This window comes from Staurois parvus, unplaced genomic scaffold, assembly GCF_062004578.1.
Source record: "Staurois parvus isolate SC_StPar_1 unplaced genomic scaffold, SC_StPar_1.0 ptg000439l, whole genome shotgun sequence".
Lineage (NCBI taxonomy): Eukaryota > Metazoa > Chordata > Amphibia > Anura > Ranidae > Staurois > Staurois parvus.
Window position 1 is genome coordinate 6,228,068 of NW_028318235.1, and position 19,088 is coordinate 6,247,155.

Sequence of the window (19,088 nt, forward strand, 5' to 3'; positions counted from 1 at the left end):
CTAAGTCACAACAATAGAAGAACACAGTCTGCTGAACATAATACTACACAAACATTAGATGTTGCCATGGTTTAATTGCACATAACATGTAAACATTCACAGTGCAGGAAGGAAAAAGTATGTGAGGCCCTAGCTTAATGACTTCTCCCAGAGCTAATTGGAGCCAGGAGTGAGCCAACCTTGACTCCAATCAGTGTGATGATATTGGATGTGTTGCTGACAGCTGTCCTGCCCTTAAAAAACACACACCTGTTTTGGGTTTACTGGTTTCAAGAAGCACTGTTTGATGTGAACCATGCCTCGCAGAAAAGAACTCTCAGAAGACCTACGATCAAGAATTGTTGACTTGCATGAAGCGGGAAAGGGTTACAAAAGTATCTCCAAAAGCCTTGATGTTCATGTGTCCACAGTAAGACAGACTGTCTACAAATGGAGAAAGTTTAGCACTGTTGCTACTCTCCCTAGGCGGGGTCGTCCTGTAAAAATGACTGCAAGAGCACAGCGTAGAATGCTGCATGAGGTAAAGAAGAATCCCAGAGTGTCAGCTAAAGACCTACAGAAATCTCTGGCACATGTTAACATTTTTGTTGACACATCTACAATAAGGAAAACATTAAACAAGAATGGAGTACATGGGAGAACACCACGGAGGAAGCCATTGCTGTCCAAAAAGAATATTGCAGCACGTTTGAAGTTTGCAAAAGAGCACCTGGATGTTCCACAGCACTACTGTGGACAGATGAAACCAAGATTGAGTTGTTTGGCAAGAACACACAACACTATGTGTGGAGAAAAAAAGGCACAGCACACCAACATCAAAACCTCATCCCCACTGTAAAACATGGCGGAGGGAGCATCATGGTTTGGGGCTGCTTTGCTGCCTCAGGGCCTGGACGGATTGTTGTTATTGATGGGAAAATGAATTCCAGAGTTTATCAAGACATTTTGCAGGAAACCGTACGACCATCTGTCCGCCAACTGAAGCTCCGCAGAGGATGGGTGATGCAACAGGACAATGACCCAAAGCATACAAGTAATTCAACAAAACAATGGTTGCAACAGCACAGAATACGCCTTCTGGAGTGGCCCAGTCAGAGTCCTGACCTCAACCCGATTGAAATGCTGTGGCATGACCTTAAGAGAGCGATTCGCACCAGACATCCCAAAAATTTTGCTACACTGAAACAGTTTTGTGAAGAGGAGTGGTCCAAAATTACTCCAGATCGTTGTGCAGGTCTGATCTGCAACTACAGGAAACGTTTGGTTGAGGTTATTGCTGCCAAAGGAGGGTCAACCAGTTGTTAAGTCCAAAGGTTCACATACTTTTTCCTCCCTGCACTGTGAATGTTTACACGTTATGTGCAATTAAACCATGGCAACATCTACTGTTTGTGTAGTATTATGTTCAGCAGACTGTGTTCTTTTATTGTTGTGACTTAGATGACGTTCAGAGCACATTTTATGCCCAATTCATGCAAAACTCCACGTAATCCCAAGGGGTTCACATACTTTTTCTTGCAACTGTACATCGCTGGATCGCAACGGGGCTCAGGTAAGTATTAGGTGGGCTGGGGGGGATGCTGCACACAGAACATTTTTACCTTTTATGTGTAGAATGCATGAAGGTAAAAAACCTTCAGACTTTACAACCACTTTAACAATAAATGGCACCACTGCACATAAACAGGAACAAGCATTTTCATGTACTGCAGATACAGTACATGCTTGCTATTACCACATTGCACATGTAAATGGGGATTTCTTTTTTTTTTTTTTTAGTCTTCATTTTATCTTTGGAGTACAGTGCCTTGAAAAAGTATTCATACCCCTTGAAATTCTCCACATTTTGTCATGTTACAACCAAAAACGTAAATGTATTTTATTGGGATTTTATGTGATAGACCAACACAAAGTGGCACATACCGTATTTTTCGCTCCATAAGACGCACCTGACCATAAGACGCACCTAGGTTTTAGAGGCGAAAAACAAGAAAAAAAAATTCTGAACCAATGTACTGCAGACATAGTACAGGGGATGACCAGAGACTGCGGACACAGTACAGGAGATGACCAGAGACTGCGGACACAGTGCAGGAGATGACCAGAGACTGTGGACACAGTGCAGGAGATGACCAGAGACTGTGGACACAGTGCAGGAGATGACCAGAGACTGCGGACACAGTGCAGGAGATGACCAGAGACTGCGGACACAGTACAGAGGATGACCAGAGACTGCAGACACAGTATAGAGGATGACCAGAGACTGCGGACACAGTACAGAGGATGACCAGAGACTGCGGACATAGTACAGGGGATGACCAGAGACTGCGGACACAGTGCAGGAGATGACCAGAGACTGCAGACATAGTACAGGAGATGACCAGAGACTGCGGACACAGTGCAGGAGATGACCAGAGACTGCGGACATAGTACAGGAGATGACCAGAGACTGCGGACACAGTGCAGGAGATGACTAGAGACTGCGGACACAGTACAGGAGATGACCAGAGACTGCGGACACAGTACAGGAGATGACCAGAGACTGCGGACACAGTGCAGGAGATAACCAGAGACTGCGGACACAGTGCAGGAGATGACCAGAGACTGCGGACACAGTGCAGGAGATGACCAGAGACTGCGGACACAGTGCAGGAGATGACCAGAGACTGCGGACACAGTGCAGGGAATGACCAGAGACTGCGGACACAGTGCAGGGAATGACCAGAGACTGCGGACACAGTGCAGGAGATGACCAGAGACTGCGGACACAGTGCAGGAGATGACCAGAGACTGCGGACACAGTGCAGGAGATGACCAGAGACTGCGGACACAGTGCAGGGGATGACCAGAGACTGCAGACAGTGCAGGGGATGACCAGAGACTGCAGACAGTGCAGGGGATGACCAGAGACTGCAGACCTTTGGGGAGGGAGGGGGAGCGGGTACCTGAATTTGACAGGTACCCGCTCCCACTTCCGTGGAGTTGTCCTTCCCTCTTCTTCCCGGGCCGGCTTCTGTGACAGCCGGGTGCCCACTGCGCATGCGCGAGAAGCGCTGTGCTTTGTGAATGGCCCGGCGCCTTCTGGGACCTGTCATGTGTCCCAGAAGACACCGGATCATTCACAAACCGCAGCACATGCGCAGTGGGCACCCGGCTGTCACAGAATCCAGCGCGGGAAGACTGTGCAGCGCTAGAGCGAGGAGAGCGAGGAGAGAACAGAGCAGGAGAGAACAGCTGAGCGGCCGGCCCAGTATTCTGACATGGTGGCGGCAGAAATACCGGACCGGCCGCTTTATATTCGCTCCATAAGACGCACTGACATTTTCCCCCCTTTTTTGGGGGGAAAAAAGTGCGTCTTATAGAGCGAAAAATACGGTAATTATGAAGTGGAAAGAAAATGATAAATGGTTTTCACATTTTTTTTCCACATAAAATCCCAATAAAATACATTTACGTTTTTGGTTGTGACAAAATGGAAAATTTCAAGGGGTATGAATACTTTTTCAAGGAACTGTATATATCTGTACCTACCTGTGGATTGGAGAAGGAGTGGTGTTATTGCACCCATCCTTTAGAGGAAAGGGATGTTAAAGGACCTACTGTGGAATGGAGAAGAGGAGGTGCTGCTATTACATATTTTCCCTAAAAGGGCAAAGGCACAGTATGGACCTATGGTAACCAGGTCCCACCATTTAAGGTGAGAGCCATCCTATTTATAAATTAGGAAGGGAACACAGAGTGGTGGTGTGTGTCAATATTTTCAATAGGGAATTCATTTGCAGCAGCATATCAAGACTATAAACACTGAAGAGCACATTGCATACTTTTGAGTCACACTTTAAAGGGACAGTATTGTATAATTTTGAAGTGAACTTTTATTATTTCCATTTATTATTGTGATGTGATGGCACTGATGTATGCTTTTTATTAAAGAGATTATTTGTTTATTAAGTATATATTACATTTTCAACACTAGTGAGCACTGCACTTAATTTTTGTTTGGCTGATTTATTTGTGTTATATAAATACTGATAAGAGGGACTTTGGGGAAGTATCAGGGGGCTGAACAAATTTCCTGATATTTCACCATTAAAATTTGGAAAGAGATTCAGGAACCTTAAGGGTTGTTTTACTAAAATTGGTTGTATTCCATGTTGTATTTATTAAAGCTTAATTAAACAAGCTGAAGTTAGAAGCTGATTGGCTACCATGCAGAGCTGCACCAAATTGTGCACTCTTAAGTTTTCGTAAATCAACCCCAGAGTCTTCAATCTCCTCATCTTCTGCAGTCCTTAACTCACTAAAGCTGGCCATATATGGGTCGAAATTCTGCCAGTTCAGCAGGGACCTGCTGATGCACGTATGGACTAGCTGGTTGTACACAAGAAAATCTATTGATCAATTTGTGTACAAACAGCCTTTTTTTTCCTGAACAATCAGTGCCGCTGGCCACCGTTGGCAACACTGATCATTGTATTCTGCCAAAGGGGATGAACACAATGGCAGTGCAAGAGAGATTTGATGTGGATAATGCGAATCAGTACATTTTTTTTTTCATTTTTCATTCAACCTACTGGTTGAATAAAAAAAAGATGTTTCATTTGTGGCCTCTCTAACACTGAACAGATGGTAATCTTGCTATTCATGTTTACTATCTCTTCAGTTATCAGGAAACTAGTGCAGCTAATGCTCATTCTTCTTCAGTTAATGCTCATTCATGTGCAGCTAATGCTCGTGCACATGTACCAACATACAGACAAGCGCAGGCTAATATCCAGCGTGCAGTGATATGTAGGCCATATCACATCGGCTTGCATGTCTTCAGGCATTGGCGCCAAGTTGCCTATTTAACCCCTTAGCGCTGGTGCCTCCTGGCCCTTTAAGGGTTTCAGAAGCCGGAAGGCAGGGCAGGGTTTTAGGGTTATGTGACTGCCGTGATTCGCTATCATTGCGGTCACATGATCAGGAAAGGTCCCAATCGAAAGAGGAGATCGGGACATTTCCGTGAGTACCGGACAACTGTGCTGTGAGCACGCAGGGAGCTCACTCTCAGCACATATGTTTTTCTTAATTGCTCGCAAATGTGTGGCCGCTCGGCGTCTAGGCCCAGACACTGGGAGGCCGCACATTTGCGTGCGGCTGGCGTGAAAAGGTTAAAGGAGACTCTGCTGTGTACTAATTGCTGAATGTTCTTCAGCTTCCTGTGATTATACTGACTGATCTTCTGTTGCTGACCTGGCTTGCTCCTGACCTTGCTCTGTGAATTGTGATTCTGACCTCAGCTTGCCTTAGACTACTCTCTGCCTGATCTCCTGGTGCTGACCTCTGACTGTTCTCTGCCTGATCTCCTGGTGCTGACCTTTGCTTGCTACTGGACCTCGCTCTGCTTGCTAACCTGGTACCTGCCTGCTTCCTGGCCACGCTACTGTCTCACTGTGTTTGATCCTGGCTGACCTTGACTACATCTCTGACCATGGCAGTCACTTGCTATCAAGCTATTGGCACCCATGCTTCTTTGAGCCTTGTACCACTGTCACCACATTCAGGGGTGCTCGGACCAGAGCCGCAAGGGAAATTCTCTCGTCAAATCCGCCTTCAACCAAGGTACGTGACAGTAGTGCTCATTACTGAACTGGTGTTCACTCAGGTAAGTGGAGGGTCAGTATATATGAGGCATACTGTACATTTACTAGTCCCCCACTCATATTTTAGAATGGCTCGGATCCACCCCACTGGGCAGTTCTGTATGCTTCCCTCTGTGTCCCCTGCAGAATCTTCTGTCCCTGCCAATACAAGGGAAGGGTGAGCAGTGCAGGAATGAGTCAGATGACAAGTTGTAGACAGAAGGTTGTACAGGCACAGTGCCAGCGATTGTAGTGGCAGGGGCCTTTTGTGGGGGGTGTTCAGTGTCTTGTCAGATGTTGATCTAAGCTATTCATTGGTGAGAATGCAGGTGTAAAGTGAAACATCATCAGTTAGATGTTTTACAGGGCACCCAAAGTGCTAGTAACACAAGAAAGAAGGATCTGCAATTTTAACCAGAGAAAAAACATAATGGTTTGAATCAGTTTTAAGCACTTTAATTCGTTCATTTAAGAATTTTGTTTCATCATATTCGTTATGTTAAACTGGGTCATTTTCAGAATTTGTTTCATACCTTCGGCATTGATTTCCTATATTCGTTAGTCCAGTTGCATTTGAAAAATGTTGCAATTTTTGCAGAAGATTGCTATAGATTCAATATATTACCGAACTGGACTGATTTGATATTTTCAGGACACTAGTCCAACCCACCAAAAGAAATGGCATGAACTGATTGGACAATATCGACTGGCATCATGGGCATCTGGATTAACGAATGGAATTATTATCTGAATTACCAAACTAATTTTCTTCATGGGCCCGAACTACTACTAGATCATGTGACATCATCTGAATGAAACAAATGCATTTGTTAATTTTGTTATAAAATTTTTTGAAATTGCTTACATTCATTACTATTAGAGATGAGCGAATCGAACTTGGCGAAGTGGAATTCGTTTCGAATATTAGGAAAAATTCGATTCGCGCCGAATCCGAAAATTAGCAAACTTCGGATGCACGAATCGAATTTTCCCCGATCGGCCGATTTTCATCCCTTCTACAGCCGGCAAAAAGTGTCCCTGCAGAGAGCTCCGCTATTTCTGACAGTTCTCTGACAGTTCCTTCACATTTACAGCGGTTGAAACATTGTATCTATTTGTTTCCATTTAGGATACAGATGTTTTTATTCGGAAACAAATAGATACAATGTTTCAACCGCTGTAAATGTGAAGGAACTGTCAGAGAACTGTCAGAAATAGCGGAGCTCTCTGCAGATACACTTTTTGCTGTACTGGAATTCTTCTTATTTTCATCCTACTTCTTCTTCTTCATCCTCATCCTTCTTCTTCTTCTTCTTCATCCTCATCCTCATCCTCTTCTTCTTCTTCTTCATCCTCATCCTCTTCCTCTTCTACTTCTTCTTCTTCATCCTCATCCTCTTCTTCATCCTCATTCTCTTCTTCTTCATTCTCATCCTCTTCTTCTTCTTCATCCTCATCTTCTTCTTCTTCTTCTTCTTCTTCTTCCTCATCCTCCTCTTCTTCTTCTTCATCCTCATCCTCTTCTTCTTACTCATCCTCATCCTCTTCTTCTTCTTCATCCTCATCCTCTTCTTCTTCTTCTTCCTCATCCTCTTCTTCTTCTTCTTCATCATCATCCTCATCCTCATCTTCTTCTTCTTATTCATCCTCATCCTCTTCTTCTTCATCATCCTCATCCTCTTCTTCTTCTTCTTCTTCTTCCTCATCCTCTTCTTCTTCTTCTTCATCATCCTCATCCTCTTCTTCTTCTTCTTCTTCTTCATCCTCATCCTCTTCTTCATCCTCATCTTCCTCTTCTTCTTCTTCTTCTTCTTCATCCTCATCCTCTTCTTCTTCTTCTTCTTCTTATTCATCCTCATCCTCTTCTTCTTCTTCTTCTTCCTCTTCCTCATCCTCATCCTCTTCTTCTTCTTCATCCTCATCCTCTTCTTCTTCTTCTTCATCCTCATCCTCATCCTCTTCTTCTTCTTCTTCTTCTTCATCCTCATCTTCTTCTTCATCCTCATCCTCTTCTTCTTCTTCTTCTTCTTCATCCTCATCCTCATCTTCTTCAATTGAAGCTGCTTCTGCTCCGCCACTCTGCCATTGGACTCTTGATAGTCGTCTCCCCACACTGCTGCTGGGGGGACTTTTTAACATAGGCCTCTGTATGGCCTTCAATTTAAGCTGCTTACGCTTCGCCACTCTGCCATGGGCCCCTGTACCGCCTCCTCATGCTGCTGCCAGGTCCAGAGTGTGTCATGGGTCCCTGTACGGCCTCCCATTGCTGCTGTCTCCATCGCCACACTCTGCCATGTGCCACTTTCAGGTCTCCTCACACTGCTGGTGGGTTCCATTTTGTCATAGGGTGCTGGCAGATTACGTGCCTCCCATAGCTGCTGCCAGGCCCGTAATCTGTCATGGGCCCCTGTACCGCCTCCTCATGCTGCTGCCAGGTCCAGAGTGTGTCATGGGTCCCTGTACGGCCTCCCATTGCTGCTGTCTCCATCGCCAGACTCTGCCATGTGCCACTTTCAGGTCTCCTCACACTGCTGGTGGGTTCCATTTTGTCATAGGGTGCTGTATGGCCTCCCATTGCTGCTGCCTCCACCGCCACACTGTGGCTCCACACTCTGGTTTTGGCCCCGTGACTGCCCAAATGAGTGAAGTGTGCTGTGATTCTAAGATCGACGGCACTCATCTGCATGTCATACTGACTGACAGTATTATTTCTCTTCCCCAGCAGACTCCAAGGGCATTTAAATTAAAGGTACAGTGTTCTGCACTAATATAAAGGCTCTCTGAAGCCTAGAAACCCTTTTAATAAGTTAAATTCGCAGCGAATAAATTTGCATCGAATCTAATTTATTCCGCAAATTCGGCGAATCAGCCGAATCGAATTTTTGAATAATTCGTTCATCTCTAATTACTATGATGAGATTTGTATGCATCTGAATCTCCGAAAATGAAATTTCCATTGCAAAAATGAATCCTAACAAAACACATATCTCTACACCCCTCCTCATTTGCCATCAATCCCTGACTGTCAAAATACAGAGATGTAGTAGCTGCAGCTATCAAAAAACACTATTGAGGCTGCATTCACACTTGATCGTTTTGTAGCTTGAAGCTCGAAGCTCCAAAAAAAGCTCAAACTTAAAAAAGCAATTGTTCTCTATGGTGCTTGTTCACACCTGATTATGCGAACAGGCACCATAGAGAACAATACATTTTTTAAGTTTGAGCATTTTTGGAGCTTTGAGCATCGAGCTACAAAAATGCAGCCTTATAGGGGAGATAGAGAGACAGATAGTAACATTATTACTTTTGTATATACTGTTTGAAACAGATATATTTCGATCTGCATATAATATCAGTTAAAGAACTTCAAGTAAAAAACATTTAGCTGTTGAATCATACTAGCAATATTAGACATCAAAGCCATACAAAGCATACCAAGGTGGAGGGCAGACTTATTAGAAGAGAAAGGTTACCCACTCTACATCAGTACACATACAAGTGTAGGGAACTGTTATTTTATACACTAGTTGTGGTTTGTTTATGTTCATATACAGCCACTACCATAGAGGTCCCATTACAGACAAGTCCCTAGGTGTGCTTCCTGCCCCTACAAGGAGGTCAAGAAACCCCAGGATGTTATATAGTTTGTTTTTCCAGGAAGTATCAGGCAGAGGGTACCAGCCTGCCATGTGCTATGTATCTGGGGAGAACTGTATGGGGATTCTGTGAGTACTGATCCAGATTAACAAGGCTGCTATCCATCTAGTTGTTACTGAAGCAGATTAGGTCTGCCTCTGTTATATTTCAACTTCTGTATAGGAATCGTAATATCTCTGTAAGAGAGAGATTTGTGGTTCTCTGTAAGAGAGAGATTTGTGGTTCATTATCATTATTCTATTTACACACTGCAGAATCCTTATAGTTGTCTATATATATATATATAGATCAGTGTTTTCACCTGCATAAGACTGTCAGGTGAACTTTCTGTTAATTGCAGTGTATCTTTGCAGCCTCTTTGCTTAAAGAGCCTTATTGATCTGGATCTCCTTTTAGCTAGAATTAGCATAGGGAGCGTTGGATAGATTAGGCTAGAGGTAGGTTAGGCATCCGACGGCCACTTAGACAGATAGAGGCCCGGTTGCAGTGACAGCCCAGTTTAGGGATAGGGACTAAGAGTGAGGATAGATAGGGCATTTTATCCTTTTAGGTGATGCATCGCTGATCTTCAGACAAGCAGTGCAATCATCCGCATGTTACTTGGACGCCATCACAGCATCTAAAGTGGAAGCGTGCATCTTATGGACTCTCACCTCTCCAGGGGCCCCTGCAACCGGACTGCGCTATAACCCATGGTTGGAGGTATTCTGTATACTACATGCACATATACCCGGGTATAATTGCAACCTCCCAATTTATGGTAAATTGTAATTCCTGAATGTTATTCTTATGCATCCTGTTTTAAGTGGCTGCTTTATATAAACTTTGCATTAATCTCATACAGGTGTGGTGACATGTTTTCATGTTAGAAATATAAGCTGGGTGCATTAATACTGCTATGTATAGTTACTTTAAGTTGTCTACCTGTTACATTCCTAGAAAGGGGTGAGTCTCCTCAATTGCAGGATCCCTATTCTAGGTGGAGGCACTGCCATTTGTATTATCACAACCCCCTCTTCCATATAGCGAAGGCTCAGGATTGCCTACTCATATACAGGTTAGCGCCATAGCTTGTTTGGTGTGGGCCATTTCACATACCCCCCCCCCCCCCAAAACAGGGCTACACAACATACAACTAATGTCTAGAACAGTAGGACAAATTGTCCCCCTACTGGTTTTCCAGTTGCATACCCAGAGTGAGGGTGAACTGTAAGTATAGAGTACATGATTCCAAATCAAAATGTTAAAATATGCAGGGACAGCAAGGGAATCAGGTGGTTATTAGGTAATTGTATACAGAAATGTGTTATGATGATCACTAACATATGTTGTTAGTTGTGTGCCACCCCTAGAAGTGCTGCTACCCTAGGCACTAGCTGGTTGGTTATGGATGAGTCCAGCCTTAGCAGCATTATGTATTGTGATTTAAAAACGCATTATAACCAGGGGCGGACTGACCATTTGGAAACTCGGGCACTGCCCGAGGGCCCGGGGGCAGTAGAGGGCCCCATGAGCCCCTGGTACCTTTGTCATAGGCTTTTTTGAGTTTGGGCAAGGACACAGGGGCCCCATGATCCCCTATTGCCCAGGGGCCCCATGAGTTGTCAGTCCACCCCTGATTAGAACACTATTTCCTGTACACATGAGAAAAAGGAGCTATAGAAACTTGTAAAACTATGACTAAAGATCATACGTGCAATACTTGAGATTAGTGAGAAGGAAACAACTTCTCTGTTATGGAGCTAACTATGGACAAATACAAAAGTAATTCAGTTCATCAATAAATTATGTAGTTCACAAGTCAGTTTGATATCCTGTCTTTAGACCGTGACCATTTGACTCCAACTTCAATGATATCCATAGGGTTGGCTTATTAAAGACAGGCTGCTTACTCTGCAAGGGAATTTTCTGTTCTGTTTTGCAGCATGTTTGTAAACCCCAAATCACTCAGGGCTGTACGTATGCTCCAAGAAGTTATGCATCAGGGCTGCGGTAAAAATTAAACAATGTTTTGCATTTTATGGGTGGTACCACTGCTAAACGCAACCCATTTAAACGAATGGAGCTGTGCTACAACCACATGCGATGCATGCGCCTGTGGTGCAGTGGTACAGCCTTTTTAGGTTCAATCAGTGGAGAGGCAAGGTGTTCCACACATCAGAACGAGCACATGTGTACATTGTTTGTATAAGTTTATACATTTGTATATTTTGTGTTATTTCACAAATCAAAATAGTTCCGGATTTAAAGAAGGAAATCTATATGCCATAGAATGTTCTTTCTGTATAAATGAAATTAAAATTAAACATCATAGACAGCATGTATAATGTAAAAGCAAAAGAACACACACCTCATTGTAATCTATTACGCATCAACAAAAAAACAAAACAAAATAAAAAACAAACTCATTTAGACAACATCATAATTTATACACTACTGACCAACATTCCATCATTTTCCTTAAAACTTTATAACTTACCTTTATGCCTTTCTCAGGTCTGACTTTATTATGTAAGATATCCTTATTCTATACCGTAGTTCCTACTGATAAGCTCAAAACAGAATGATCCTCTGTTACTGTTAGAACACTAATCTATACTCCTAAAAAGGGAAGCAGAAACAATGCTATTTCAACATTCCAAAACTTCTTCTTTCTGATGTGTATTGGAGCATGACAAAGTTTTTGCTTTCACATTTACGGTTTGTCTAATTCTGCAGTTCCCAGACTCGAAAGCTCTGACTATTCTCAGCACATAAAACACTTGCCTAGACCAGTGTTTCTCCTTAGTCGTGACACCTTTTCAAGGTATTTTCAGTCTCGAGGCACCCCAGTCTAAGGGCTCGTTCACATGTGAAGTTGGGGGCGGTACAACATATAGTTGAGCTGTGTTCTTAACACCCCCAAATGCTCCCCCTTCAGCTGCAGAGGCAGGGTTGAACACATGCTTTGGCAGGAATTATACTCCCTCTCATATTAGATGGGCACTACCACCTGCTGAATGCAAGTAGTTTAGGTGTGCATTGCAATGCCATCTCATTGCCTGTCAAATGTCATTGAAAAGTGATCTGAGCATGGGTCACTTTTCAGAGGAGTGGCAGCCCTTGCCACTATTGTGAATGAGCCCTAAACAAGGAGTCCTGCTTATTTAGAAAAGCAGTTCACTATGAGTGGTCGGGATATCATGTGATTGCTATAACTAATCATAGCGCTCACATGATATTTATGTAAGTAAGCTGTCATGAATGGGTTTCCATTCATGACAGCTTGATTACTGTTATGATGCTGTGATTGGCCCACAGCTATCACATGGTAGCTGGCTACCTGTACCATATGAGTAGTTGTAACCCATTCATGACAACTGAAGCTATTGCTTTAGTTATAGGCAATGAGAGTGTAAAAAAAAAAAAAATCTAATTTTCTTTAATTTCTTATATTTTCCAAAAAATTGTGAAAACAAAATTCCAACTTAAAAAACTCACCATGTGAGTATTACTAAATACCTTGGACTGTCAAAATAGGTGAGTTTGGTAGCTTTGGCAGGTAATTTGGGGGGGGGGACTGAGCTAAAAGGCCATTGGGGGGATTAGAGCTAGGAGGGGGGATTGGGGGGATTTATGCAAAGGGAGGGGGGGTATTTGGGGGTGAGGATTTGTGTTGGGATTGAAAATTTGAGGGTAAAGAGGATGTGTACTAGGGGGGGTGATTTTTTGGGGGTGGGGGTATTTTGTGCTAGGAGGGGGGAACTGAGGGGGATTTGAGTTTGGGAAGACTTTTGCCTTGCAGAGGAAATTTATGCTTAGGTGTTGAGTGCTGTGTTTGTTTTTTGAGGGGGAGTGAATTATGCTGAGATGTTATGCTCACACATGGGGGGGGTTCAGTTTATCATCTTTGCTGTGAGCGCTAGATGACCTTCTCTTGGCACTTCCTGCACGACACACAGGGTACTCCTCCCCACACATCACATAGCTGAGACCTTACAGAAATGACCCTGTCCTCTTCTCTGCTGACCCCTCACCTCTACCCTGCTAATCCCCTGTACCCTGCCCTGCTGACCCTGTACACTGCTCTTTTGACCCCTGTCCTCTGCCTTACTGACCCCTGTTTCTTGCCCTGATAACCCTTGTACCATCATGCTGAGCCTAGTCTTATGCCCTGCTTGACTCTTCTACATTCCCCCTGCTAACCTCCCATCCTATCCTACAAACTAATGGCCTCTGTACACTACCCTGCAAACTGCTGACCCTATCCTCTGCCCTGCTGACCCACTGTACACTTTCCTACTGACCCCTATACACTGCTTGACTAACCTTACATTCTCTGCCCCCCCTTTTCACTTTACCCCCACAGACAGGATAGATCCCGCTCTGCTTTCTGGACCCTTTTGGATATGGACCAATCACTGATTCTATCCATCCATAACTAAAGCATAGTAAACTGTTTACTATGCTTCAGTTTGTAAATGAATGGTTAACTCTGTACAGGCCTACTCCTGTCCATTGATTCTATGCTGTTGAGGCTGCAGAGAAAGAAATTAAAGGCTGTGTCTTTTTTCTGTGTCTCAAAGCTGAATGGTCTGTTTAGACCCCTGATATTCCACCAAAGTCTTTTAAAAAATATTGTAAAAAAATTAAAAATTAAAATAAAATGGTGAACAAAAAAAAAAAAACTACTGACACCAGTGGCGGAACTACCAGGATCGCAAAGGTCTTACTTGCGACCGAGCCCTGGCGTTCCACCAGCAGGCTCAGAGGAAAGGGCCCTGGCCAGGAGTTAGGGGGCCCTTTATGATTCCTTGCACTGGGACCCGGAACGTTCTAGCTATGCCTGTGATTGATGTGATATGACATACTTAAATGTTTGTGCCTACTGTATTATAGTGCTTCTATATACAGTCTATTGCCAAAAGTATTGGGACACCTGCCTTTACACACACATCCAATGTGCAGTTCTCAGACATGGACTAAGAAAATGGCATCCCAGTCTTAGTCCGTAGGGTTCAATATTGAGTTGGCCCACCCTTTGCAGCTATAACAGCTTCAAATCTCCTGGGAAGCCTGTCCACAAGGTTTAGGAGTGTGTCTATGGGAATGTTTGAACATTCTTCTAGAAGCGCATTTGTTTGTGCAGTCAGGAACTGATGTCAGACGAGAAGACCTGGCTTGCAGTCTGCGCTATAATACATCCCAAAGGTGTTATATTGGGTCAGGACTCTGTGCAGGCCAGTCAAGTTCCTCCACCCCAGCTCACTCATCCATGTCTTTAAGGACCTTGCTTTGTGCACTGGTGCACAGTCATGTTGGAACAGGAAGGGGCCATCCCCAAACTGTTTCCACAAAGTTGGAGCATGAAATTGTCCAAAATGTCTTGGCATGCTGACACCTTAAGAGTTCCCTTCACTGGAACTAAGGGAGCAAGTCCAAACCTTGAAAGACAACACCACACCATAATCCCCCTTCCACCAAACTTTACACTTGGTACAATGGCAAGTACCATTCTCTTGTCAACCGCCAAACCCAGATCAAACCCAGACATGTCCATTGGATTTCCAGACAGAGAAGCATGATTTGTCACTCCAGAGAACACCTCTCCACTGCTCTAGAGTCCAGTGGTGGTGTGCTTTACACCACTGCATCCGACGGTTTGCATTGCACTTGGTTATGTGAGGTTTGGATGCAGCTGCTTGGCCATGGAAACCCATTCCATGAAGCTCTCTATGCACGGTTGTACTCATCTGAAGGCCACATGATGTTTGGAGTTCTTTAGCTATTGACTCTGCAGGCAGTTGGGGACTTCTGCGCACTGTGCGCTTCAGCATGCGCTGACCCTGCTCCGTCATTTTACATGGCCTACCACTTTGTGGCTTAATTGCTGTTGTTCCCAGTTGCTTGCACTTTGTTATAATACCACTAACAGTTGACCGTGGAATATTTAGTGGCAAGGAAATTTCACAGATTGACTAATTGCACTGGTGGCAACCTATCACGGTACCACGCTTGAATTCACTGATATCCTGAGAGCAACCCAATCTTTCACAAATGTTTGTAGAAGCAGTCTGCATGCCTAGGTGCTTTAGTTTATATGAAATGAATAAATGTGGAAGGGGAGAGAGGCGCCCAAGGAACCAATATAATGTAGTCTGTCAATTAATTTATTAAACAGATCATTAAAATCATATAATATTGCACTCACAAGGGTAAAATGTTTGAAGGCATGTCATTATGGCAGAGGTCCATAACCACAGGCAGGTGGATGGCTTGATTAACTGGGAGCTGCATGGAGAGGCAGCCTCTTGGAGATGCAGAGAGGATGGGAGCCATAGAGAGAGGGATGCAAAGCCAGGAGCGTAGCAAAAGGTGAAGGAGCTTCAGCTGCTGTGTGCACTAGTGAATCAGTGGATTGGCGGATCATTGGAACTGAAGCTTCACTGGAAAGGACTGCAATGCAGGAAAGGATGAGCAGCCTGGTAACACCACTGAGGGAGTGAGTGTGTGTGACTCTTAGGAATGCGTTTTTGAAAGAACAACAAACTTCCTTCATCAGCCTAACACAATAGCTTACCTCTGGAGAATACGTAGTGTGAGCTAAATGTCAACCCCTGCTGATCTGCAATCTGGTTGGAAATAGCATCAGGACAGATATCACTGGAACTGTCATTCCAAAAAGACCAGATCAGCACAGCTAAGTACAAACAGACTCATATTGTTAAGCAGCAATTAAGCCAAAAATAGTAGGAGTAATACATTTTGTGAACCTTATTATAATCTATATTGAGATAATTATCATCGATCCTAAAAATGTATATACGATAAGTAAAAAAAAAATAAATATATACAGTGTACAGTGGGGCAAAAAGTATTTAGTCAGCCACCAATTGTGCATGTTCTCCCACTTAAAAAGATGAGAGAGACCTGTAATTGGCATCATAGGTAGACCTCAACTATGAGAGACAAAATGAGAAAAAAAATCCAGACAATCACATTGGCTGATTTGGAAAGAATTTATTTGCAAATTATGGTGGAAAATAAGTATTTGGTCAATATCAAAAGTTCATCTCAATACTTTGTTATATATCCTTTGTTGGCAATGACAGAGGTCAAACGTTTCCTGTAAGGTTGGCACACACTGTTGCTGGTATGTTGGCCCATTCCTACATGCAGATCTCCTCTAGAGCAGTGATGTTTTGGAGCTGCCTCTGGGCAACACGGACTTTCAACTCCCTCCAAAGTTTTCTATGGGGTTGACATCTGAAGACTGGCTAGGCCACTCCAGGACCTTGAAATGCTTCTTACGAAGCCACTCCTTCGTTGCCCGGGCGGTATGTTTGGGATCATTGTCATGTTGGAAGACCCAGCCACATTTCATCTTCAATGCCCTTGCTGATGGAAGGAGGTTTGCACTCAAAATCTCACGATACATGGCCCCATTCATTCTGTCCTGTACATGGATCAGTCGTCCTGGTCCCTTTTCGGAGAAACAGCCCCAAAGCATGATGTTGCCACCCCCATGCTTCACAGTAGGTATGGTGTTCTTTGGATGCAACTCAGCATTCTCTCTCCTCCAAACACGACGAGTTGTGTTTCTACCAAACAGTTCTATTTTGGTTTCATCTGACCATATGACATTCTCCCAGTCCTCTTCTGGATCATCCAAATGCTCTCTAGCAAACTTCAGATGGGCCCGGACATGTACTGGCTTAAGCAGGGGGACACGTCTGGCACTGCAGGATCTGAGTCCCTGGCGGCGTAGTGTGTTACTGATGGTAGCCTTTGTTACGTTGGTCCCAGCTCTCTGCAGGTCATTCACTAGGTCCCCCCGTGTGGTCCTGGGATTTCTGCTCACCGTTCTTGTGATCATTTTGACCCCATGGGGTGAGATCTTGCGTGGAGCCCCAGATCGAGGGAGATTATCAGTGGTCTTGTATGTCTTCCATTTTCTAATTATTGCTCCCACAGTTGATTTGTTCACACCAAGCTGCTTGCCTATTGCAGATTCAGTCTTCCCAGCCTGGTGCAGGTCTACAATTTTGTTTCTGGTGTCCCTCGACAGCTCTTTGGTCTTCACCATAGTGGAGTTTGGAGTGTGACTGTTTGAGGTTGTGGACAGGTGTCTTTTATACTGATAACAAGTTCAAACAGGTGCCATTGATACAGGTAATGAGTGCAGGACAGAGGAGCCTCTTAAAGAAGAAGGTACAGGTCTGTGAGAGCCAGAAATCTTGCTTGTTTGTAGGTGACCAAATACTTATTTTCCACCATAATTCGCAAATAAATTCTTTCCAAATCAGCCAATGTGATTGTCTGGATTTTTTTTCTTATTTTGTCTCTGATAGTTGAGGTCTACCTATGATGCCAATTACAGGCCTCTCTCATCTTTTTAAGTGGGAGAACTTGCACAATTGGTGGCTGACTAAATACTTTTTTGCCCCACTGTATATATACAGTTGTGTTCAAAATAATAGCAGTGAGACATCACTAACCTCATCAATCACTGTTTTTGGTAGAAATTATATTTCTACATGGCAAATAATTTACTAGCAGGTGTAGTAGAGTAATAGAAATCCAACAGACCCAACAGTCATGACATGCATGCTGCTGATTCTGTGTAAATGAATCACTAATTGAAAGGGGCATGTTCAAAATAATAGCAGTGTGGAGTTCTATTAGTGCGGTCATTCATTCTTTGAAAAACAGGTGGCAATTATTGCCCTTATTTAAGGAAGGAAGGCAGCAAATGTTGTACATGCTGGTTACAGTGCATTTCTCTCTGAAATTCTGAGGAAAATGGGTCGTTCCAGACATTGTTCAGAAGAACAGCGTACCTTGATTACAAAGTTGATTGGAGAGGGGAAAACATATAAAGAAGTACAGAAAATGATAGGCTGCTCAGCTAAAATGATCGCAAATGCTTTAAAATGGCAACCAAAACCTGAAAAACGTGGAAGAAAGCGAAAAACTACAATTCGAATGGATAGAAGAATAGCCAAAATGACAAGGACTCAGCCAACAATCAGCTCCAGGAAGATCAAAGAAGGTCTAAAGTTACCTGTGAGTACTGTTACAATTAGAAGACGCCTATGTGAAGCCAAGCTATCTGCAAGAAGCCCCCGCAAAGTCCCACTGTTGAAAAAAACACATGTGCTGAAGAGGTTACAATTTGCCAAAGAGCACATTGACTCGCCTAAAGAGAAATGGCGCAACATTTTGTAGACTGATGAAGTAAGATTGTTCTTTTTGGGTCTAGTGGCCAGAGACAATTTGTCAGACGACCCCCAAACACTGAATTCAAGCCACAGTACACTGTGAAGACAGTGAAGCATGGTTGCGCAAGCATCATGATATGGGGATGTTTCTCCTACTACGGTGTTGGGCCTATTTATCGCATACCAGGGATCATGGATCAGTTTGAATACATCAGAATACTTGAAGAGGTCATGCTGCCTTATGCTGAAGAGGAAATGCCCTTGAAATGGGTGTTCCAACAAGACAACAACCCCAAACACACCAGTAAACGTGCAACATATTGGTTCCAGACCAACATGATTGACATTATGGAGTGGCCAGCCCAATCCCCGGATCTTAATCCAAAAGAAAACTTGTGGGTTGACAGCAAAAATTCAGTTTCTGAGGCAAAACCAAGAAATAGAGAAGAACTGTGGAATGTAGTCCAATCATCCTGGGCTGGAATACCTGTTCACAGGTGCCAGAAGTTGGTTGACTCCATGCAACACAGATGTACAGCAGTTCTCAGAAACAGTGCTTATACAACTAAATATTCATTAAGTGATTCAAAGGAAAGCAAAATCTTCA

General features: G+C 43.7%; 2 protein-coding genes across 2 annotated transcripts in view; one reads left to right on the forward strand and one right to left on the reverse strand.

The window, feature by feature from the left end:
* The window catches only part of LRRC25 (leucine rich repeat containing 25), a 50,945-nt gene extending 39,079 nt beyond the window's left edge, over window positions 1-11,866 (reverse strand). The window contains exon 1 of the mRNA XM_089687905.1: window positions 11,761-11,866. The gene's annotated coding sequence lies outside the window, so the exon portion shown is untranslated. The remainder of the gene's footprint in view (window positions 1-11,760) is intronic.
* The window catches only part of LOC149454062 (uncharacterized), a 104,644-nt gene that overhangs the window by 1,152 nt on the left and 84,404 nt on the right, over window positions 1-19,088 (forward strand). The window lies entirely within an intron of this gene.